Source organism: Mycteria americana, chromosome 3 (assembly GCF_035582795.1).
Source record: "Mycteria americana isolate JAX WOST 10 ecotype Jacksonville Zoo and Gardens chromosome 3, USCA_MyAme_1.0, whole genome shotgun sequence".
Taxonomy (NCBI): domain Eukaryota; kingdom Metazoa; phylum Chordata; class Aves; order Ciconiiformes; family Ciconiidae; genus Mycteria; species Mycteria americana.
Window position 1 is genome coordinate 99,139,134 of NC_134367.1, and position 21,079 is coordinate 99,160,212.

The window sequence follows — 21,079 nt, forward strand, 5'->3', positions numbered from 1 at the left end:
AAGCTTCTGAAAAATTAGGCATCCTTTTTTCTGAATCCAACTGGAAAACAGTGGATTTTTAATGACTGTAGAGAATGGAAAACACTTCATACTGTGTGGTTTTTGGCAAATGTTGAATTTCACTGTTGTTCACTTCATATAGTTTAAAAATCCATTATGTTGACATAAGCACTTTGTCTGAAAGACTAATAGTGATTTTGATTTATTTATTGGTCATATGCTACAAAATGTAAATAACTAGTTTACACAGAAAGAAATATTTATACAATACTGTGGTAGATGGTTTTCTCACTGTGTTTTCCTCTTTTGCTTTAATATTTTCTCCCTGTTTATAGTTCAAGATTATAGAATTTGCAAAATAATTATCAGTATTGATTTTTTTTTTTGCCAGTAGAGCTACTAAATTCTTGGAACTGATAAAAGCTCTTGTGCAATAGGAATTAGTATAAATGCTCTAAGGCAAGAAGTCAGGTTATCAAGTTGGTTGCTTTTTCTAGTAGTGACAGATATTTTTTTTTTTAACCTTTCACTTTTTCCAAAACTACTTGTGATAATTGTAGGGAAAATATATAAATGCAGTTGTTCAACTTGCAAGATTAACTCCTGAAAGTGAAAATTAGCATAATCAAAACCATTTTTGCTTTCAGTATATGTTTGTATTGTTAATGGTTTTCTTGCGCCATGCTCATATATGGTGAAGAGCTAGTCCCTACTTCAGAATTAGTATGCGGAACACTGAGGTATTGCATATTAAAATAAAAATCAGAAGAATGTAATTTTTTTTGTACTGCATGCTATAGGTGATGTATTTGATGGTGTTGAACTTTGTGGACTGCTGTTTGTGTGTGCCTTTATATATGTGGGTTTACAAATAAGGTGGACTTGCAGTCCTTGTGTGTCTCTGCATTTTGACAGTCTTAACCGAGTTTCTTTCTTGAACATAGGGGTTCTCATGTTGCCCTTTCTGTTAAACTAGTTTTATGTGCATCTCATTGCATTATCCAGTGCTGGGGTTTCCCAGCCGTGCTGCTGAATCCTGCAAGATAGGTACTCTGTTTGCTTTCTAGCTCCAGAAAACTTTCTCCTTAATCTCCTTGGTATTTCTTAGTAACAGAAAGGAATGATGAGTCCAGACATTCACCCCCCCCGCTTCTGATAATCCAGTGAAATGCCTGGAATTTATGTCATTTTGAGCTCAAAAATGTAAATAATACTTACTAAAAGAGGAGCAATTAGTACAGAATTCTAATTTGAGCAATAGGTGACAGTAGGCGTACATTGTGAGAACTGCTATACCTCTTGAGGGAAACTATGAAAGATGACTTGGAAGAATGTGCTCTGCTGATCATCTTGATTTAAATCAAGAAGTGCCCCAGAATGTGCACTCTCAGATCAAAAAAACTTTTCTGTGTACCAAGTCTTCCCTTGATTATGTTGTTTTCTCTTGATAGGGGAAAATATGAGGGCTTCGCTTATACATAGGCTGAATACAGATCTCTAATGAGTTCTGTGGAAATCCATGGTATGCTCTTGGATCAAGTGATCTCTATAAATGGTTTTTCAATTAAAATCTCTAAGAAACAATTTAAGTAATGTTGGAACAGTTTGTTTTTAAAGATGATCTGCTTCAGCAGATTACAGTTGTAACTAAAAAATAGATTGACAAGTCAATTTAGTGTTTGAACTGTAAAAAGAAAAATGAACTAAACCCAAAACCCGCCACAAAACAAAACAAAACAAACCAGAACGAAACAAAATCCTCCAGTACTTAAACTGTAACAGAACGAGTCTGTTGCATCTAACATGATACCATTTCCCAAGCATTCGGCTTGTCACAGTGATGCACTGACCTGCACGAATGTGGAAATCCTTGCCCAGCAAAACAGAACTCAGTTCATTGCTCTGTGCAAGTTTCGGAGAATTGCCGATTATATTTGCATTTACGATCTTTTTCCTTAAAGGAGTCCAAATGTAAAGTAGCTTGGCAGATGAGGCTGGGTTGTTTTATAGTGCTTTAAAACCAAAATCCCAATCAACTTCTTAAGCTGTCATTCAGAAAGGTGGCTGATAGAGAGGTACTACAGACTTTGGCTTCCTTGGCAAATAAAGCTTGTGATAGGATACTAAAATTTTTTGTTAGAAGTGGAGAATAGGATCAGAAATGATTATAAAAAAATAAAAATCTGTTCATATGTTTGTTTAGTTCATCATATGGAAGTTGGATCATGCATTTTCAGGGAAATGAGACAATAATAGAGTCTGTAATTTTAGAAAGAAGGTGTGTGCAGTGTGCAGATGCATGCACAAATAATCTGGACAGGTATGCATTCTAATGAAGGTTAATGATAATAACCAGCTGAACACTTAATTGATTGCATGCATGTGCAGTACATGCTGAAAGATGCTGAAATAGTCTCTCTAATACTAAAGTCCCGTACAATAATTTCAGAATTGTGCATTAAGTTACTCCTTGGCTTCAGTATCTGACTCTAGCAAACACTTAACTACAGACTTAAATGAGAACACCATTTCACCTTTTTTCAGTTGTGTGGCAAGAATAAAATTAACTGATTCTCACTTTAAAATATTTCAGTTGTATCAGTATCAAAAGAGACTGCCAAAATAATTTTCTTCATTTCAGTTTCTCTCAAAAATATTGCAATATTTTATTTGATGACTGCTTTGTCTTTTTTAATGCTAATAAATATATGAAAAGCAAGCAATTAAAATAACAAATCCTCAGCAATGGCAAGTACAAACTATGTATAGTTTTACTGAAGTTTTCCAAAGAGAAGACAAATCAGTGAAGACAGTAGTAGGAAATGAGGCATATGGCACGATTTTTCGTGTGGCTTAAAAACCTGTCTGGACTCAGTTTGACAGTTTTTGATTTAAAGCAAATATTTTTCACTATTTTTGTAACCAACATGCTTTCAGATACCTACATCCAACCTAAATAACGGCAGGATTTTCTTTTTTTTTTAAATGTAGTTTCCCTTTTAAAGCTATGTTTATTGACTTAGATTAGGACTGGACTAGAGCCCAGACAGTCATATCTAGTCTTCAGGTTTTTTGTTACAAATCAGTTTTTGTTACAAGGTTCAATAAATATTCTTGATTATTTATGTTAGTTCTATTGTGAGTTCTTGCCAAAGATACATTGTATTATAACCAAAACAGATGTTCTGTTTTAGACAAGTGTATTTGTTTTAACAGGACCAGAAATGTAAATGAAACAACAGTGTGTTCAGCATTAACATGGCAGATGATCAACTTTTAGGATTTCATTGGCCTTTTTGGATTAAATTAAAATCTTGAAAAAATATTTCAGGAATCTCATTCCGTATTTCGGTCACTGCAACTGTTTTTCTTTGATTGCTGTTGGTTGTAGGCATCTTAAAAATGAAAGCTATCTGAATGACAGGTGAACTATGCTAGAGCAGGACAACACAAACAGCTCAATCATCATATTTGGAAAAATAAAATCACAATTTTTCTTTCAGCCTCAGTGGTTTCATTGTCACAATACAAACATTCTTACTGGTCTGACTTTTTTTATGTGCTTGTTACATTATTGCACACTCAGAATAAAGTATTTCAGCTCATATTTAAAAGAAAGTTTGATAGGTATCATGAATTGTTAATCGTTTTCAATAAGCAGTAAAGAATGCAGCCAGGCAAGTGTATTTTTGTTGTTGTTGGTTTTTAGGTGGCTTGGTGTTTAATTTTTGTTATACTTGGTTTTAAACTTGATACAAAATCCTTTTCTGCCACTTTCAGCAAAATCTTTTCTTGCTCTTGAGACTTTATAAGCAACGTAATTAATCATTTACTGCTGTTTAAGTTCAAACACTTCTGTACTGTGACAAATAGGGGAAAGTCTGTAATGTCTTGTAAAGTTCTCATTGGGTTTTCTTTAATGTTTAAATTGTCTGCTTTAGAATACTTAGAAATGTTCTGCTGAGGTAGAATAGGACTGTTTAATACCTTTTGAAGTTGGACCTTGGTGGCAAGAAATTGATTTGGAAATGTTTGTTCTACAGGATTTTAGGTCCGCTTGTATTTTATAGGTGTCTGCACATGCTTTAAATATCCTTTTCAATTTAAATGTGTGTTTTATGTTGTTGAATATCTACATTATACTCTCTCAGCTTTAACAAATGCCACTTTCAAGTTCCATGCCTCTACATTTCTAATGTTACACTAGCTTAATTCCCATTACTTTTCTGCTTCATAGCACTCGCAGTTTGAAAGGGACCTAACATTCGGGTTCACATTATGATAATTAGGTTTCAAAGCAGTGTGGGGGGATTAAGATGTCTGAAGTCTAGTTGCCGAATAAAGTTCAGAACTACTTGTAAAACTTGTTTGAGTGGTTAACAGAAGTGGTTTTATTTATTCAGTGCTCATGCAGCATTAATCCGTATTTCATCAGGTACCCACAGTGCTGTAACTCTAGATATGACCTTGGGACTTAATTTACCCCATCTCAGTTTTCCTTATTAATGTGCCATGAAAGAGGTACATGAAAGATAGCCAACATCAAAGCACCTTTTCAAATAAAGTGGTTGATATGAATCCTCTGGTATTTAACGCTGTCTGTCAAATGTTTCGGCTGGTTTGCATCCTTTTACAAGCTATTGCTTGCTGCATTAATGCAGTTGTTTCAAGTCTGTTGAGAGTACAAAGGGGGGATAGGGATATGGGAAACTTTATTCCTATTTCTTTTTGATTATATTTTCTTTAAGCTGTTATTTTTGTCTGTTAAGCTATATAACTCTATTGATGACACATTTATGTACGCACACCTACATACCCTAGGTCATTAGACGTCTGAGACAGAAGGTGGAAAGTAGTTTGGAAAGTTTTGGCAAAAGGAATACATCAGTAGAAACAATGCACACATCTGAAATGTGCGCTGAAGAACCTTTGTTCTGCTTTCATCTCTTTCAAGCTGTAGTGGAGTCATGAGAAGTCCTAAACAATGAAGAAATAATTTGAGGAACAAACAGGTTTAAAATGTGCGTGAAGCAGACATAGTCAATGAAAACATTTTAAATTATGTAGTGATTTCCAGCAAACCTGTCTTCTGTCCCTTACTTAAAAGTTACTGTTGTGATTATTTACCACAGCTCAGTAAGAACTCGTGATCATGCACACTTCAAATGAAAAATCATTTTGTGTATATTTATATTTACAGGAGACAGTCCTGTGAATTGGAACCTCACTCTGCATAGAGACTTCTTCCTGCTACTCTTGATTATTCATAACTTTAGGTAGTAATTAGTCTATTCTTTGGCACAACATGGACTGTAATAAGTGTCCGCATTTAAAATAGTATCCCATGTTTGTTCCTGGTGCATCCACAGACTGGTATCTACGTTAAGCTGAACCCATACTATATTCAAAAGAGGAAATTCAGAAGTCATCTTAGGTTTTGAAGCAGTGCAAGAAAGCAAAGATTCCCCTTTGCCCCAGCTCTGTTGCTTATTTTAAGTCAGCTGTAGACACCAGTACCATCTCTAGCCGTGTTTTTATGAGGAGAGGAAAAGAAATGGGTAAGCAGTGAAGATATAGTGGCACGGGTGAAATAGGAGATGGTAATTTCTGGCTTGTATAGCATGAATTTGAAACTTTTTAAAACAAACTTTATAAGCAATACACTTGAAATAATTATGGAATCATCTTTGAATTCTGTTTCAGAGAAATAACTTCACAGATTTTGAGATGAGAACAAGGACTAATTGGGAATATTTCAATGTAGTTAAAGATATTATGAATTCCTTTAAGTTCAGAAAAAGAGTAAGATATATGTGGAGTCTAGACTTTAGCAATATGAAGGCAGGGGGTCAGGAAGTAAAAGTAACTAGCAAAAGAAATCTAAATCTTGAGGAAAAAGTCCATTTTTCCAGAACACTAGGACATGCCGTTTGGCTTGGGTCCAGGGCAATCTACGGGAAAACAGTCTTGGGGGAGAGCGGAAAGTTATTCATGCAACTTCCCTTTTATGTTTTCTCTTATAAAGAGAAAATCATAGTAACAGTAATATCAAGCAGGGATTTTAAAAGTTATGTATTCTCAATATGTAAATCTCTTCAGAACTTTAAAGGACACTAAACAGATAAACAAATAAAATAACTTCTGTAAAATTAGGCAATATTTTAGGATGAAGAGCCATTAAGTGTGTGACAATATGTTCGGGGCAACTTTGCATATTCTTCAATTAGGAATGTACTGATCTCAAATACACTCTTGCAAATCAGATAATAAATGTGAGAAATTGATCACAATAATTCCTCTCTGCCCCTTTGTTTTTTAACAGGGAAGTCATTTGTTATATTTAGGATTGCAGAATGACTTCTCTATTTTCAATTTTATTTTATGTTCCCCACTGAGCAGTAATTTGCACACAGGCTGTTTTCTTGTTATTTTCAGAGAAATAAAACACAGCTTTTTTAAGATAATCAGCTAGAAGACATCTGGTGTGAAGTCAGGTGAAGAGGGAGAACCATCCAAAAATATTTACAAACACAAAACAAGAACATGTTGGAAAGGTAAAAGGTTATTGAGAGATGCCAGACAAAGGATGTGCAATGAACAAGTGCTACCGTTTCTGCACTGAGTGTGCCCATCAGGTCCCCTGGGAGCAGTGTTGGAATGTGTGTATTGCATGGGGTATAGTCATAGAGCAAGACTGGGCATTTTGTTCCTAAAGCTCACTTAAAATTAAATCAGATTTTTACCAAATATGTGTAGCAGTGATTTTAATGTTCAGCATAGAACTATTAAAACTATACTGTCAGTAGGGGATTTTATTTTTGGGATGTGCTTGACTCGGTAGTAGAAGTCTTTAAAACACACTTTTTATCACTCAACATCGTGTGCTGGTCAGTGTTTCCAATGCAATCCCCTTTCTTAAGAGCTTTCTATGATGACAACGAAAATTACTCTGGCCTAAAGTCTCTTGTTCAAGGCTACTTCCAAAGCTCAGAAATGAAGAAGGATTTAGTAGATTTAAAGAAAAATGGATGACTAGATTAAATTTGCTAGATTGCTACAGTGAAACAAAACTAGTTCATTTCAGTGTCTGATATTTTTGAGGGGGTGGAGTACCCAACAGGCTAAAAATAAGCTTTTTATTTCAGACTGTAATGATTTAGGTTATTGTTTAATGTGGTTACAACTTTTGAAGTTTTTCTGTGCCGTTTGGTCAACACCACAAGGTTCTTATTGGTTTAATTTCAGAGAAAGATTTCCAGGAAGATCTTACTTAGCAGAACAAACATCACATAAGGCGATATTATGACATGCCCACTTCTCCCAGAATCAATGTTCTTATTTGGTCTGACATCCTTCTTTCTCTGAAGGGTCACCAAACCACCCTTCCTCGTGATGGCTGACTCGCTCGCGTGATGTTTGGAGTATCAGTAGAGATACCGAAGGATGAAACTTTCAAGTCGTTGTCTACGTCTGAAAGGTTGCGTGCAGGTCTCTGCGCTGCGTGTGCCATCTCGTACTTCTTGGCAGAAGGCAAGGAGCCTTTTGTTAAGAGTTGTCTGAGTGGTGGCCAAGGTCTAGGGATGGCTCAAGGAATGCAAGAAGCCTGAGGAACTGGTTTAGCTGGTGGAGGAAGCGGTGCAAAAAGAACGGGGGTGCAGTCAGGGAGTAAGGGCAGGGCACTTTCTCTAGGTAATTCCTCTAGACAGAGGCACTGAAGTATAGTCTATGGGAACTTTGCACAGCTTTGAGCTCATTTGAGCTGTGGGTTCCTTGTCTTTTCAATGCAGCAGGTCATGCCAAGAGAACAGTTCCATCTCTTCTTCTGTTCCCTCCCCTAATTGTTTGTGAGCGTGAATGGATGGTGTACAGTCCAAGCTTAAAACTGAGGTTTGAGCTTCAGTTGAAAAATGTGACCTAATGACATATTACTGCTTCTCATAGTGAGCATTGGATACAGACTCTTAACAGCTGCATCTATGAGTGTTTTCCCAATACTACTTTTTTTTTTTTAGTTGGAGTGAGCTGAAGTACACTTGTTCCATTTAACTCTAGAGTATGTTTTAAAATGCTATCTATTCAACATAAGGCTTAGAAGGTTAGGTTTTGGTCAGTTACTGTGAGACACCACAAAAAGAAAATGAGTCGTGCTCTGTAAGCAGCTAGGATTGTGAAGGTTTAATGACGTAAGCCTTAAATGTTCCAAACTTGCTATTGATACTGATCTCAAACCAGAAAATCTTAGGCTTTCAGGTAAGCTGCTGCAGCACTGTTTTAAGAGCTTCCAAAATTAGCATGTATGGTTCAGTGTCTCCGTAGTTTTAGGTGGCTTTTTTTTTCTTTAAAGTAATGGCATGCGTGGTTACCTCCATTTCTCTTGTAGTGGAAATGGAACGTAATCAGATTTGGATGTTACCTGCTCAAACAGAAGCTGAGAGAGGTTAGATAGTGGCTAAGCTGAATGATGGTGGATCTTTGTATTTTTGATTTGCAGACCTTTGAAAATTCACTGGTGGCAGTTTAGTAGTCGCTCCAGAGACCATAAGCCTACTGACAGTGGGCTGGTTTCTTTCGTGTCCTTTGTCAACCTCTTGGAAGAAGCCTGTGAACCACAAGTTCAAAACCACTGGGTTTGGACCTGAAAATACCAAGAAGTAGAAAGACCCAGAAACTTCATATTTAAAATAGGTGAAATTGCGCATAGGGAATCCTCCCTCTCATTTGTATTTGCAGAACTTTGATTACGGAAACTTGCAGTGTGGTTCTTTGTTACCTGTCTGTGCATTTTACACTGCTAGCCTTTACCCATTGCCTGAGGTGAAATTGCAAGGCTCCACGCTAGTATGGTATTGCCATGGTAGCAAAGTCTTTGATACTGAGAAGTGAATGTAAATTAAAGCCATTAAAATGTTAATTTATGATTTGAGCCAATATTGCCTTTCTAAAATAAGTGATGCTTGTGGTATTTGGGATATTACTCTATTATCCTCTTCATACTTAAGAGACATCAGAAACATATGTGTGTCTTAAGTGACTTTGTCATGAAATAGCTGTGGCAATTGGTAGATTTTCACTAGTAAAGATTGGGAAAATTCATTTAGGCTCCTCGCTATGTAAAAAAGCTCCAGCAGGAATTACTTCTGGAGTCCTGTCAGGAGTTAATTTAAGTAGAAGCATCCAAATATAGTGTGATTAATACTGAGAGCATCTAGATTAAAACTATATAAATACAAGATGTATCCTCTGATTTGTGAGGTACTAAGACTGAGTGTTATTGCAGTCTGACCCAGTTGTATATTTGGATAGTCTTTTGCCTTCAAGTAGGCATTCTGTAGGAACCTAATGGAGAAGTAAGCATTTTTCCATTTGTGTGAGGTTGCCAGTAATATGTTTTTACTTAAGTTGAGATTCTGCCAAACTTCATACCTATTCATTTGTGAAACCACATTTGGTGTTCTGCATTTCAGCTCTTACTGGGCGTCCTTTATTGTTGTGAGATGGGAGCTACAGATTTATTTATTTATTTTAACTTGCTGTGCTATTATCGTTGATGCTGATAGCAGAAGCTTAGGTTAGGTGGTTAGATTACATTGGGCTAACACTCTACATTAGATACCTTAATTTCAGAGGCTTTTAACTGGTAGAGAAGTTACCTTTGAGATGAAATTCTTCATCCTAGATCTCTGTTAGAGAGTGTATATGTGTGGGTTGCACGTATTTGTAAATTATGGTTGGAAATGTTAAAGACAATGAAGGAGTGAGCATATGCAAAATGCTGTCATTAGCAGGGAAAAGTTTCTTTATTCTTTGAAGTATCAATACTGTTGAGATCTGGTAAAAATGAAAGTCTGTGGGCAGATCCAAAGTTTGGATAGAAGTCTCCGTCTGAAAATATGTTCAGGTTTGTTTTGAGCAGTAAACCTCAGGAAATTGCCACTTGTACAGCTGCTAACAAATTCTCCCAGTACCAGGAGAGCAACTATTACAAACCTTGATTTTAAGAACAACAACAACAAAAGACAAAATGGCTTGGATTTTAGGGAGATTTGAAATTAGATGTTAATGACTTCTAGGTGTCTGATAGCCTGAGAATCTTCCAGGACTGAAAAGCAAATACAACGTGTCTATCAGTAAAGGAAAGGGCTCTTCCCCTTTGCAGTTACATAGAATTGTCATTTCTATTCCTGATTTCAGGCTATCGGCTCTTAGAGGCTGCTGGCAGCGCAGCCGTGAGTGCTACCCATGCTGCACCTTCACCTGGAGTAACTTTGTGTGATACTGAAACGGGGGGCTATGCTTGCCTGGACTCATTTAACTTTTCTTATCAACAAAGTGTATGGCAGTCTTAAAAGCTTCATGAATGACATTGAAAGGAGCCACAGCAACAGGAGATACTTCAGCATACTTCTGATCTTTTCATGGCTTGAGAGGCAGAGAATGTAGACGTGCTGTGTGTCTCAAAGGGCCTTTGAGTAGGTTATTTCAGCTTGAAAAGGGATTAGATTTAGATGACTGCAGTGTCAGATGGTTGTAACTGAAGGTGCCTATCGAGGATAATTCCTTTCTATAACTGGATCCCAGCAGTTTTGTCAATGATGAGTAAGTGGAGGGAAGGAGAAATGATCCATTTGTTGTGGGTGATACGGAGGTGAGAGAGAGTACGTCTGAAAGGAGACAGCAAAAAGCACAAGCTACGTGAAGCACCTTCTTCAGTACCAGGTCCTCCTGGCAGCAGCAACTGGGAACAACGGGCAAGCGGAGGGGAAAGGACAGAGGAGAGAGTGGTGCTGGTTTTCCTGTTCCTTTTCAGTTTTGGGAGGTGTGTTGCTTTGGTGGCTTCACATACAGTTGTAAATGCACTCATGTCCGTCTAGCAGTTCTGTACATTAGTTATTTTCCTTTCCTCCAAACACCCAACACTCCTGAAAGCAGATTTGTTGCTCACATAGAAATAACGTTTTCACTTTAATCCTGCTTGCAACTGCAAGCAATATCGCAGTTTCTAATTGTATTTTATGTAACAGCAAAAACTATTCCAACAGTTCTGTTGTCTGTGGAGCTTTCTAAATAAAAACTGGAGGTGAGGGGAAAGATGTCCATCTATATGCAGTTATAGTTATTGCTAATATTAAATTGGCTTTTCATATAAAACTCCTCTCTCAAACCTAATTAATTTTTGTATTTTGTTAAACATCTTTGGCAGCTAAGGCAACATGCCTACTGCCTGTTCAGTTCTTTTGTTGGGTTGAACTAGAACTAACATTTGGATAAAATACATTTTGACATTTGAATTTGACATAAATGTTTAAGGGAAACAGTTTAGACATGCATTTTCCATGGGTGATTCTCTTGTCAGCGTTACGATGTGTACTGTAAATATACTTTGGAAGTGGGCTTTCAGTAAAATCAGTGATGCATTTATTACTTGTTCCTGGTCTATTTTTCCTCATAGTGTAAAATCACAGCTCAAAGTTACTTTGTAATTTTTTTTTTAATTAAAGTTATTTTCTAGAAGTTAGTTTGTCATTTTTAAGTAAATCAAACTGGATATTCCTGTGTTACTTCTCGGTGATTATCTCTCTGCTGAAGGAAACGTTAATTCTAATCTTCTGCTATAAGAGTAAATAGAAAGAGACATTGTCAATTTGAATGTTTTAAAATGAAATAATTTTGAAATCATGATACAGTATCCTTTTAATATATGCCGTTTCTTTAGCTAACAACAACAACAAAAAGACTTTGAAAGCAATGCTTAATTCCTTTTAAAGGAATGCTTAAGGCTGTCCTCTTCTCTATTCCTCTTGTTTTGCCCTGCTCCTGCAGGCCCCGGCTGGCTCTGCCTTTACCTGCCTGTCCACAGCCGCTCGGTGCCTCCTCCGTCGTAGCTTTCTCCCTGGGGAAACTGCCTAATGACCTCCTGGCTTTTCTGGAGAAGACCGCTCACTGGAAAGGCCGTGCTGCTGATCATTATTAGCAGAGCAAGTTAGGGGAAATAGTTTTTCTTTTTGCTGGCTTCTTTTTGGTAAAGCGGTTACTGTAGGTTGTAGCTTACTGGACTTCTGACACCAGCAGGAGTGATGTTTTCTGATTGAGACCGGATTTGTGAATAAAGGGTCGTTCTGGTGCTAAGTAAGAATGAAAAACTGGTGGCATCTAATTCAGAGCAATTCTCTTCAGTCTTATGGTCTGTAGGGAATTTCTTCCAGCTTTTTATAAAGTAAAGATACAGATTAAATGTTGATTATAATGCTTTGTATACATATATTTTATTTAATATGCAATGCAGAAAGTGCAAAGTTGATTACTTTTTGGCCAACCTTAAATACCGGCATTATGAAGCCAAGCTAATTTGTGGTTAATAGTTGGTTGTGATAAACTAAAATTTATATTTAGTGCAGTGAACTTTGGGGGAGATGCTTTATGCAAATTGGCTTTGCGTCATCTGAAATACCAGTTTTTGCACTCAGTACAAGTTGAAGCTTTTAATGATTAAAACAGGTCTCATTTCAAAATTTTAATGGAATATGTGGGTATGGTTTAAGTTCATGTCTACTCCTTATTTATAAAGCATTTGTAAGTTAGTTTCCATTGGATTTAATGACAAAATATAAGCTTGGGGTTTCCTCTTTACTGTGCCACAGTTGATATAATTAAATTGCATAAATCACATGGTACTTGTGATGATGGCGATGTTGTGAGCCTTTATGAACTTCAGAGGAAGTTAAGACTTGGAGCTTGTGAAATGTGTTTGTTCTGGTTCTTAGGGTTTTATTAAACGCAAATCCAGGACATGCCAGTTTGTGGTATTAGTAATTTTAAGGTTTTATTTATATTTTCTAAGAAAATGTTTCAACTTCTTGAACAGAATTCTGAACATACCTGTCTTTGGCTAACTTTAGAAAATAATTTTCAAATTTGTATTTTGGAAGTATTTACGTGGCTTTTTAGGTCTAGATTCTCCTTTCTACAATCACATAAATTAGTAGCAAAAAAAAAAGTGCAGGAAAGTGGCAATTAGACCCTTAATATTGAAATCTACGTCTATACTTCCTTAATAGAATTTAGATCTGAATTAGTTGAACTTTTATTTATGCTTAGACTTGGAAGCCTATCCTTTCTCTGGGGGCTAATATTTAATGTTTGTGCCTTGTCCTTTTCCGTCTGGTGCTAATTGTGGAGGAGCTTGTTACCCCTTCTCTGCAGTGGATATAAGAAACGCTCTCAGCCTCATAACCTGCCCAGTAAAAGCCCTGGAATGGTCCCATGCAGACCTCGGTCATGTTGTTGTATGTGACGACGTTGGTGCACAAATGTGAGCTTCGTGCAGCTTTGGCTCGGGGCCACGGAGATGCTGATGGCAGCGATAGTACTGGCCTGTCTACCAGGGGCAGGTTGAGGATGAGGCTTGGCTCTGCCACCTTCCACGCTAGCCAGCAGAGCTGAGCGTATGCCCGAGGGCGGAAGATGCTCTGCCGTGTTAAAGGGTGCTGCGTATCGCACCCTGGCATATGTTCTCCATAACCCCCTGGAGGAGTTGGCTGCGTCAGCCAGAGTGCCTCCAGGCTCTTCGCTGCTGCGCTGCCGTGGAGCCTCTATCAGATGAACTCTTGCTCTCATATGGACAATTATTATTTTGCTATTGTGTTGTCTCTTCTTCTATAGACCTGATCTCCAAATTGGTTGGTGTTTTGTTTGTGTGTTGGTTTTTGGTTGTTTTTTTTTCTTTAAGTAACAGCTGTTAGTTTTGAACTGCAAGAATAGTCTTAACAGTTTAACATCAGACACTTGAAATTAAGTGGGCCTTCTCTGTTACTGCAGGAATCCGCAGGGCACACATTTCCATTAATTTCATTTCTGAACAATTTCAGGTTTTCTTTTCGCTTATGGCATTTGAGGAAGCTAGGATTGTTCAGCGAGTTTTCAGTGCAACACTGTTTGAAAACAAAGAGTGTTCACTTTTAAAATCTCCGTTTGTTTCTCAGACGCTGTTCCAGGGCGGAGATATACTTTCCTGAAACGTATACATGGTGCTAAATGTTTAAACTGCTGCTAAAGAAATTATGAACCTCAGTTTAATATTACCAAAACCTCAGTTCTCAGTTATAGAGGATCGAAGTGTTCCTGTTAAAATGTAGTGGGTTTTGGAGTCTCCACTCATGGAAATATTTGAAACCTGACTGGACACAGCCCTGAGCAACTTGCTTTGCTTGTCTCTCCTTTGAGCAAGTGTGTTAGACTAGCTGATCTCCAGAGGTGCCTTTCAACCGCTGTGATTCCCTGACATTCAACAGTTTCCAAAACCTGAAAGAATCATTCCAAGACCCTCACTCTTCATTGCTGGCTTGTCTTCCAGGATCCAGACATCAGAATTCAATGACCAATCCAGAGAAGTTGGTTTGGAGTCGATGCCTGTTGCCCATATGATAGGGTGCCAGTATTCACAGGTGTAGGTTCTGATCATCTGAACTGTCTGTGTAACGCTCCCCAGGAGACTCTTCAATTGAGTTCCAGCGTATCTTCCTTTCTTGCTGCCCGGATATGAATTGGCAGGAAGGCTTTGAAATAACTTGCTCTCATTTTGAAGTAATATGAGATGGGGAGAGAGAACAGAGCTTTGAATGGGGGAAGGAGGACATCAGTAGTTCATTCTGTGGCTTTGGTTTTGGGTGGAAGTTAGGCTGTTGATGGATTAGTGGTTTTTTTTGCCTTCCAAGAAAAAAGTGAGTATAAACTTCCTGGTGCAAACTTCATCATCAGTTGGAGAAAACAATATGGTTGTATTTGAAAAGGATGAGTCAACTGTTTTACTTTCGTGAGTGCCTTTGTTTAAAATTGTGTAACTGTGACCCGCAACTCCTCAAATGTTTCTAAGACTTTCCTATTATAAAATGGGGGATCAAAAAGAGGGTTAACATGATTAAAAAGATGCATGTTCCAAGATTTTTTTCTGCAAAATATTTGTCATGGTACTCACAAGTAATTAGATGTATTAAATGTGTTAATGAACCTTTACGCTATTTTAAGGTATTTTATTGCTAGAATTGCAAGTGATTGAGTATCTAAGTACTGTGTAACATACCTGTGACTGGAGAATCACTTTGAAAATTGTCATGTAAAAAGGAGGACATAAAGTAATTTAGCTGTGTTTTTATGATTTAGATGTAAGGATACATCTTCAAAAACTAGAAAGCCATCTTATCCTATGCTTTCATATTTGGATAACTAAAAATAAAAGACTATTTTATAGTTGGGCATTTTTTTTCAAGTCTAAAAGTAATTAGAAGTAAGTGGTTAGAAATGAAGCATAAGAAATTTCAGTCCAGAATAATAATTTTTTTAAGTGCTTGTAACTGGATGAAAAACGTTTTAAATGAAGTGGTCTTTCAGCATATGTTTATGCCAGTTCTACTGATATTACTCATGGAAAGTCTCCAGTGTGGATCTGTCACAACCTGAGGGAACAAATTATTCCCTTTTAAAGAAGGGGGAAAACAAATATAGCACTACATAACTGAACTTTTTTTTCACTAATTCCAGGTATTTATTTTTGTCAGTTTTTTCTCCCTTTTGGTTACAGTCTTACTAAAGGAGTTTGTTTTCTGTAAAAACATGCAATTGATGAATCCATTTCAAGTTTGTGGGGATTTGGTGGTTATTTCTATTTGTTTTTTTTCACTGAGGTTGATACATACTTCTGTTTGTAATACAAAATGAGATGGTATCCACTGTTTTAAATGGTTAAAGGATAAACAATAATACACCTAATGTTTAGCTCACTTTCATTTGGAGATATCTTTGATTTAGATGAGCATTTCTTACTGTAGATGCCCAGCGGTTGCATATATCGGTAAAATAATAATATTTAAAACTATGACAATGAGGAGCACCAGAGAAGACATGAAAGAACCCTAGAGGCCTAAAAAGAGAAAACTGTATAATTTAATAACAAAGCACTCAATCTACTTATGTTGCTCTACAGACATTTGAGTAAGCGTTGTGGTTTAACCCCAGCCGGCAACTAAGCTCCACACAGCTGCTTGCTCGCTCCCCCCCCGGTGGGATGGGATAGAGAATCAGAAGGGTAAAAGTGAGAAAACTCATGGATGCAGATAAAGACAGTTTAATAGGTAAAGCAAAAGCCATGCATTCAAGCAAAGCAGAACAAGGAATTCATTCACTGCTTCCCATGGGCAGGCAGGTGTTCAGCCATCTCCAGGAAAGCAGGGCTCCATCATGCATAATGGATACTTGGGAAGACAAACGCCATCACTCGGAATGTCTCCCCTGTCCTCCTTCTTCCCCCAGCTTTATATGCTGAGCATGATGCCATATGGTATGGAATGTCCCTTTGGTCAGCTGGGGTCAGCTGTCCCAGCTGTGTCCCCTCCCAGCTTCTTGTGCACCCCCAGCCTCCTCGCTGGTGGGGTGGGGTGAGAAGCGGAAAAGGCCTTGACTGTGTGTAAGCACTGCTCAGCAGTAACGAAAACATCCCTGTGTTATCAACACTGTTTCCAGCACAAATCCAAAACATAGCCCCATACTAGCTACCATGAAGAAAATCAACTCTATCTCAGCCAAAACCAGCACAGTATGTCTTCTTACCTTTAAATCTGTGTTTGAGGAAAGTAACTAAGCTATTAAAATATACTTGTTAAGGTAAAGGAAGCTTCATTTGATTTTTTTTTTTAAGTTTTGCATGAAAAATGTTACCTTTTTCTGAAGAATGAGTAACCTACTCTTTTTCTTAACTTTCTTGGGGTTTTTTTCCTGTCTGTTGCTATAATACTTTTTATACTGTAATGCTACAGTTCCTTCATAGGTGATTAATAGATTTTTCTGGAAGCACTAAACTAGTACCTCAGTTTTACAGCCTTTTTTCCAATGAAGAAAACCAATTTCCTTGATGGACAGAATGGAACACTTTTTGATCAGCATCAGCTTTGAATAGTCATAAACTAGTCATAAACTAGAGTATAGGAAAATGTCAAAGCAAACTGGTTTTTTCTGTATTAAAAAAAAGAAACAAAACAAAAACACAAATGGGGACTTTAAATTCTAAGAGCACTGTCATGATTAAGTTTGCAGAAATTTTTTTTGAGAGATAGCAGCATATAATTTTGATCAGATCTGCATGAAGCACCATTTACTTTATGTAAGATTTTTCTCAAATATGTTGAGCTGGAGAATAAACACAGGAGGCAAATGTATCTTCTGTGAACTAAAGCAGACAGCTTTTCTCTTTTTTAGGTGAATTCCAAATCAAAATAAAGTAAGAAGAAATGACACGGCTAGAAAGATGTGGTCACACGTTTCCTTAGTATTTAATACCTCAAAGAAGTTTTCCTGCCAGCACTCATTCTGATTCCAGAATGCTTAATTTATTTTGAGTTTCTCTATATGGAAAACCTTGGTACTTCAGAGTTCAGCAAGCTGTGCCAGGAAGTGTCTGTAGTTTAAAAATATTTAATATGATGTTGTCAGATACAGCCTAGATGTTACGAGGGATGGGGAGGGAAGAGGGAGGAGCAGCGCAAGGGCATCAGTGATTCCCTCACACCGTGCAGAGTCTACACTGCATGGCTCAGCCCTAATTGAAGGGGTATAGTTGACTCCAGCCTTCCCTCGTGGATTTGTGCCGGGGAGAGGGTAGCTTGCTAAGGAGAGATCAAGTACTAAGATCAATGATACTGTAGAAAAGGGGGGGAAAACCAAATAGAATAAAGCCTAACTCGAGCCAAAGCTACAGGTCAGAATTCTGCATGAACCAGGCTGCGGAGGCGGCACGGCAGCGCTGGCCGGGCTGCCTCCCGACTGCCCAGCGTGAGCATTAAAGGAAATGACAGTTGCTGGAGGTGCCGTTCCCCAAGAGGCATTTTGCTCCATATGTTGTGGTCTTGTCCAGTTATGCTCCACTCTGGGGACAAAGTCTCCATGAGAGTTAATGTGACTCTAAGCTCCAGCCTTTGGTTTGGCATAACTAACTGTGTTTTAGCCACAGCAGTTGCTGCATCTGTGTTGCCTGTTTTACCAGTTAAAAGTGATTCCTGAGAGCAATTATAGCAACTGAATTAGCATGTTCTTGTAGCCTTTCTAGGTAATTTCAAACTGACTGTTCGCATGTGACACTTCTTGATACAATTTTTATTTGACTAAATCTGAATGCTCTATGAAGTTTGCTGATGAATGAACTGGTTGAGAGGTCTGTATTCACTGGAGAACCCGATGGACTCTCCTTAATGGATCATTGGTATCTTAAATGTCCGGTGTCCCACAGGAGAATGGTGGTGTGGTAGGACGCTGCGTGCAATAGGGAAATTTTGAAAATTAGACAGACTTTAGGCAGGCGTCAGTTTCCCCGGTTATAAACTGCTGGTGACAACACCAAATACAGAAGGTACTAGCAAAGTCTACGTATTGCTTTATAGGCAGGAATCTTTTTTTAAAAAAAAGTCCTTATTTGTTTCCAAAACCTTAGTTCTTGGTGCTTTATAATGCTCCAACTTGAATAACTATGCATGAACATGAACTGCCCAGTTCCAGGGTTTACCCTTTGTCTCTACTGTTTCTAAAAGCAGCCGGGAAGGGCCTTACCTCTTGCAAGATCCTGCGCGGCTGGCGACGGGCTGGATGAAACACCAGCTTTCCCCATGTGCTACCACTGCAGGGGTTTCTGCTTGGCTGAGCTGAGAAGGAGCTGCTGGCAGGACAGCGTTGCTGATGGCCTTCTGCTCTGGGACTTGCAGCTTGCTTAGGTCTGCTGTGTTTCGTGGTGGTGTGTTGGGCTTGTTGGCTTCACCAAGCTCTTGAGAACTGGGAGGGGCACGGGCTGCGTACGGCTGCTCATTGAGTTCTTCAGCATGGAATGGTTTTGCTAGGCTTTTGGGGGAGCAGCGTCATCCTCTTTTTGGACCGTGCTATGTTTTTAATGTATGCATCTAGGCAATTTCATTTCGAGAGTCTCTATAAATATGAAATGTGAGCGTTTAATGTCACCTAGTGTTTCTCTTCTTTTTGAAGCATGACTGCCAAAATCGGTTGTGTGTCTTGGTCTCCCTGTGCCCCCTCCCAGTGGGTAAAAAGAGGTTAGGTAAAATCTTGTCAGTGTTTGGCTATATTTTTCTCTGTTGTATATATGGTTTGTTCTTCTGAGGTCATTGGGATAATTTAGTTGTGTAAAACTGTGTGAGTGTTGGCAGGAGTGGTCTTGACCATACCCATTTTCATGCCTATTTTATTTTTGAAAGTAGACTCTAGGATTTTCATTTCTTATGTCAGTCCTGAAGCCTTTTTTACTGTCTTTCCTTTGGTCTTATGTTAATGTTAATTGTCTATTGATAGGTAACTTTTAAACGTATTTGAATATGTTTAATTATCATTATTTCTGCTTAGAATTACTTGAATACTATCATATTTCTAATCACATAAAACGTGCTTTTTTTTTTTTTTAAACTTGTCTTCTTACGCTAAGGTAATATTGTATTCTGCAATGTTATCCATATTGCCACGATTTCTCTTCATGACGTTGTTGCAACGGGGAGTAGAGCAGTAGTTATATTCTCTCTGACGTTCCTACTATACTACAGCGTTTAAAGTAAAAAATACATGACTTAACTGCTTTTTTGTTGGATGGTTAACTTGGAAGTAGATTTTGGACCAGGAGTTCAGATTTTAAAGCTCTCTGCAAGAGCAGAAGGGAGCTTCAACTCCAACTGCTTTATGAGCAATGACAGGACCTGTTTTCTGAAACTGTCAATGAAAGCGGTGGGGGCAGTCACAGGTGGCTGTCACCTTCAGTCTTGAGACACGCCACCCTAGGTCTTTCGCTTTTCACTGCAGACATGGGACGTGTATTTCTTCTGGGGATGAATCCGCAGCACCAGTTTTGTTCCGATAACAGCATCTGGCACTAGATTGATTTAACAGGCTATGAGGTTTGCTCTTTTCAGATATGCACTTGTACGGCAGCTTCTGTGCAGCTCTGACATGGCCACACGCTACTGTTGTTTTTTCTGCCTCCTAGCACCACGTGTGAAGCTAAAGCTCTTTGACACCTGCCATTTGGACCCTTTTCTTACTGAAAAATGTCATCGTTTTCAGACAAGATGAAGACAGATATCTGATCTTTCTTCCCTTTGCAGGGATGTGCTGAGGACGTGGTTCATACACAGATGAATAAAGGATTGCAGGCCATAGCTATCCGGTTAGTTTTATTAGTGTAGTACAGTAAGTGGTTTTTGATTTAGGGGTTCATAGAGTTATATCTAATACAGAAGAAATTAAAGCATGGTAACTTATTGTTATATCTTGCAATAATTCTCAAACCTGTTTCATTCTGCTGCAAGTAGCAACTGTCTGACTGTTCTAATGGCAGGAAATTTCACACCACTTCTTGTTAGGGAGGAGAATGAAGGTTGAGGGATTAAAATCAGAAAATTTTGACCTCTTCTGATTCTGTAATCAGTGAAGTATTTTGTGGGATATGTTTTCTGCATTAATCCAAATCTGGAAGTTAGTAGAAGTGGGCTGCATTTTCCAAAGTAGTAACTTTTTTAAAGGGGAGAACCTTTTTAGATCCTATGCTACAATTGCTCCTCCTATATTCTTGAAACCTCTTTTGTGCAAACAAATAGGCAATCAGGTTGCGTGTCTCAGAACATAGTTGTCCTTATGTTTGAAATATCCTTTTATTATGTTTGATTACAGTCAAAATGCTCTTAGAATGTAAAATCAACATGCAGCCCTCTTTTACGCTCCAAAGCAGTGAAAGTTGAAAATGTTGGGCTTTGTTAGGCCTAATATTTCCCAGCTTGCAGGGGAGTGGGTAATACTTGAAGGCTACTATTTCAATAACTGTATTTTTTAATATACTTACTAATGTTTCAGTCTTTGTCATACATTTCTTCTGAGATTTGGATGCAGGTCTCTTTAGTTAAACTGGCTTTGATTTCTTGTATTCCTTTTAATTTTTTATAAAACAGACATTGAGGAACTCGTGCATTTTATCTGATGCTGAAAGACTAATTTGGTATTTCAAACCATTAAATTTTTCTTCTGCATATTGTTGTTCATCTGAAAGTGCATA

The 21,079-nt window shown here is 37.9% G+C and overlaps 1 protein-coding gene across 5 annotated transcripts in view; it reads left to right on the forward strand.

Annotated features, from left to right (window-relative positions):
* The window catches only part of SRBD1 (S1 RNA binding domain 1), a 134,513-nt gene that overhangs the window by 37,740 nt on the left and 75,694 nt on the right, over positions 1-21,079 (forward strand). The gene's annotated exons all lie outside the window — the stretch shown is intronic.